Raw genomic sequence first — 4,640 nt, forward strand, 5'->3', positions numbered from 1 at the left:
ACATCAGGGTCTATTTTTCTCACTCTGGCTGAGTTTCTCCTACTGCTCTCACAGTTTGCATGTTTGTTGTTATTTTCTTACTTTATGTTCTCTGTCATTTCCCTCTTATAGAAGTACACCTGGTCTGGTGTTCTGTTAGCTGTGACATCATCAGGGAGACAGACCATCCGCTATTACCATATACCTAGAAACTACTCCTGGGTCAATGTGAGCTTCTGTGCTTTCTGTCTTCTCTAACCTCCAGTGGGTCGAGGCAGATGATTCTGGTTCTGCTGGAGGTTTTCCTCCCTGTTAAAGGGAGTTTTTCCTCTCCACTTTCCTCTCAACTGTCGCTTCATGCATGCTCATATAGGATTGCTGCAAAGCCGTCAACAATGCAGACGACTGTCCACTGTGGCTCTACGCTCTTTCAGGAGGAGTGAATGCTGCTCGGAGAGACTTGATGCAACCTGCTGGGTTTCCTTAGAGAGGAAACTTTCTGACCAATCAGGAGGATTTGATGAAATTTTGACTTTGGAAAGTGCCTTGAGATGACATGTGTTGTGAATTGCCGCTATTGAATTGAAAAAGTAAAAAAAAAAAAAACACAAGCATGACCTAACCAGACACGACAAGACCACAGAGCTTCAACAGGCTGAGGTCTGGACTTTGACTAGGCCATTGGAACAGCCTGACTCAGTGTCTGTAAGCATAGCCCACGTCACCACAACTCCACCACTGTGTTTCACTGTTGGCACGGTCTCATCTATCCGCAGCAGCAGTCTCAGCTTTTAGAGCCATCGCTCCTTCGACAACACACCTGACTCAGACATAAGGTTGCAGGACACCAGCACTCTGGGATTTGAGTTTCAGACCACAAGTCTACAGGGTTCAAGGGGTCTCATGATTCATTCAGAAGAAACTGTGAAAGTCGTGCTGTCGTTTCCTCTTTAAAGATCAGACGTTTTCTCCCTCCAAAAAAGCAATTTCTATTCAATATTTTCACGGTCGTTCCTTCTTTGGCTTTCTTTGCCTTTTCCTTCAGAAAATGGTCGCGTAACCGTTCTTGGATAGATGGACAGCAAAAACCCTCAATTTTAAACCGGCCTTCTTTCTTTTTTTTCCATTAATCTATCAATGATTAAAAGTTAAATCAACAAGAAGCCACATAATGCCTCTCCAAAAAAAGGAAACTTAAACAGGAGGTATGGTTCCAAGCAAAATTAAGCTCAAAATAACCAAAAAAAAAAACAGCCCGGATGGGATGCAATGTATACTATTTAAAAAAAAAAACTCTCAAATAAAATTCTGATTCATCATCCTAAAGAGAAAAATATAAGCACAGTCAAGCCATAAGGGCACAAGTTAATAATAAAAGACTGCTAAACTCTCTCAAAGAGAGGAGGACTCATAAAAAAGGAAAGTCAGCTTTCAAAAGGAAGCTATAAAGGAATGAGTGTGAAGCCTCAGCAGGTGTGACTGCAGCCTCTTACCTGCTCCTTCACAGAAGCCAGGAGGTTGATGGTGGTGGTGGCGGCGGCGCTGGGCTCCGACTGGAGGCCTTGAACACTTGGCCCTTCTCTGACCACCGCGGGCCCTTCCCCTTCTGCGTTGCCTTCCTCCATGTCCTCCTCGGCGTCTAAAGGTCCGGCTGGCTGCTGCAGGCGCCCTCTCTGACCCTGCAGGACGACCACGAAGACGGTCAGGATGTGGGCTACAGCTCAGAGAACCACCGCGACTCGTCGCTCGGTTGGAGCCGCGCCGGGCTTCAGTTGCAGGGATTCACCCTCCGGGCTATTGCAATGTCCAAGACCGCATGGTGTTCCTTCAATAAACTCCCCTCCAGAGCCTCACGCTGTGATTGTGCTTTTTTTTTTTTTTTTTAAATCCACCAGGAGTCAAAAATAGATGATTTTCCCCCCATATCCAAGTCATCCAGTAGGATTTAACCCTTATTGGTGCATGCACTTACTGATTGCCCCACATATACAGGTGCTCTGCACACACACACGCACACACGCACGCACTGAGCGCTGCAGGCTGCATCCTTCCTCTCTGCATGCCTCTCGCCGTGGCATGTCTCCACACAAACCAACGCTGCCTATATGCGCGCACAGCTGTGCACGCACGATGCATGGAGGGATGCGATCAAAACGTGCAGTCTGCCTGTCATCCTCGCACCTCCATCACTCATGCACCGTCCGGCAGCCAAGGACGAGGTCACACCGACTCAAGAGCACCAGAGACCGGGGGGTGGCACGGCTGAGGCTCAGGCCGAGCCAGCAGAGCTCACCGCCCGCCGCCGAGCGCGACTCACCGGCCAGATGTTGCTGTTAAGAAGGAGGCCACCGCTGGCTCAGTCCGCATCCATCCTCCTCCTGCAACGCGGCCGTGACAGCTACTCCATTCCCCTGCGCGCCGACGTCACAAGGCAAACAAACAGCCGCGTGCACGTCCTCGCGCAATCTCCAGTTTCCCTCGCGCCCCCCCCCCCCCTTTTTTTTATTTATTGTTTCCTTCCAGTTAATCCCGCGCGCGAGGAGCGGAGGGGTTAGACGCACGCGCCGCGCCCGCTTCCTGGCTTGGTCCAGGCTGCACCCAGCCGCGAGCGCCGACCGTCAGCGCCGTGACGTCACCATGCGGCTACGGACGACTTCGAAGGGACCGGAGGACCGATGAGGAGCCGCGGCGCGCGGCGCTGGGGGCCGCGGCGGGAGTCGTGCGGCGGCGGCGCGGCAGCTCCGCGCAAAAAGTCTCCGCTGGAGCGGAAGGACGCAGCCTGCGGCGCTCCTGCTCATGGGATCCCCCGGTCAACAGCTCGGGTTACCGGGTTCATTTCACTGAACGCCATCATTGCCCGAGATTGCAATTTATTAAAACAGTCACGTTAAAACACACATTTAAGGGATTTCTGCGTTGTTTTCTTGTCAAACCTCCATCTGTCCTACAGTCTCATTTGTGTTCTCTGTCGCTTAAACGCGCAAAAAGTTCGCTGTAAAATATGAGATACAGTGGAAAAAAACCTGACTGTACAGAATGGATGAATGGGTGGAAAGACAGGATGGATGATGGACAGAGAGGCTATAGATGATGGACTGAAAAGGATGATGAATGGACAGATGGACAAATTAAGGGCAGAGGAGTGGTTAAAATGGTGGGTGGATGGATGGATGGCAAGTGGATGCTTGACCAGATGGACAGATGGATGGACAGACAATATGAATTGAGGATGGGAATGAAAAGATGGACAGATGGATGGACAGACAATATGAATTGAGGATGGTGAATGAAAAGATGGACAGATAGATGGACAGATAATATTAAGGATGGTGAATGAAAAGATGGATGGAGAGACAATATGAATGGTGAATGAAAAGATGGACAGATGGATGGAGAGATAATATTGAGGATAGTGAATGAAAAGATGGATGGATAGACAATATGAATTGAGGATGGTGAATGAAAAGATGGACAGATGGATGGATAGACAATATGAATGGTGAATGAAAAGATGGACAAATAATATTGAGGGTGGTGAATGAAAAGATGGACAGATGGATGGACAGATAATATTGAGGATGGTGAATGAAAAGATGGATGGAGAGACAATATGAATGGTGAAAGAAAAGATGGGCGGATGGAAATTGACGGGTGCATGTTTTACCGGACGGACGGATGAGCAGACGACAGAAGGATGGACGGAGACGTCTTCCACCGTTTAACCATCGACAGAAATCCGTTTCTTGACATTACCTGTTACGGACTTTGACCACCAAAAACAACACGGTTCCGGTTTACAGTCATGGGGACTCTTCCCCTTACAGGCTTTTACTCCTCAGAACCAAAAAATACTCGTTTTTTAAGGGGAACATACCTGCTTGCCGACAGTGGTGCGGTAGAAAGACCTCAGCAATGGCGTTAGAAGACCAACTACGGTCACAGACCCACCTCCAAACCACTTAGCAGACGACTTCATGTTTGGCTACTGAATGCCTCGGCGTAGAACCCCATTGACTCCAAATCCTCACACCCCGTTAGTACGCTGTTCTCCATTGGCTCACAGCCTCTAAAGCAGTGGCGGACCCTCTGTCCTGCGTGTTTCGGGTGTTTCTGTGTTGCTACACACCAATGGGTCATTAATAGGTGGCCCTACTGTGAAACTCAAGAAGTCCAACCGTCCACAGGAGCTGCTGGTCATCTTCTACGCCGCTGGTCCTCTACCCTGGTCCTGCATCTTTTAGGTGTCTCCTCGCTGGCTTCTGCGGACCTTGATGTCTGCTGGGGAGGTCATGCAATCAACAGAGACACACTAAAACATGCAGGCCGGGGTGATTGGGGTTCTACGCTGCCATCATTATTTGTCCGGTTTGACCCATTGGCCGCTAAACAGGACAGGTCCAAACTACAACAATCAATCTGTGCCCGTATTCACAATGAATCCTCAGACTAAAAGTAGCTCTTAGTGACGTAATTACAGGAAAAATCTTAGAATCTCTTGAATTCTAAAGATTTTTCTTACAATTTTACCTCGGTAAGATAAAAGTTATTCACAAAGCTCCTAAAGAGACAAAATGTTAGTAGTGAGGAGGACTTTTATAGAGCCTAATGGTGCCAGAAGCAGGAAGATGGTGGAAACGGAGAGAGCTGATTGGCTGATCCAC

This window comes from Fundulus heteroclitus, chromosome 24 (genome assembly GCF_011125445.2).
Source record: "Fundulus heteroclitus isolate FHET01 chromosome 24, MU-UCD_Fhet_4.1, whole genome shotgun sequence".
In the NCBI taxonomy this organism is placed as follows: domain Eukaryota; kingdom Metazoa; phylum Chordata; class Actinopteri; order Cyprinodontiformes; family Fundulidae; genus Fundulus; species Fundulus heteroclitus.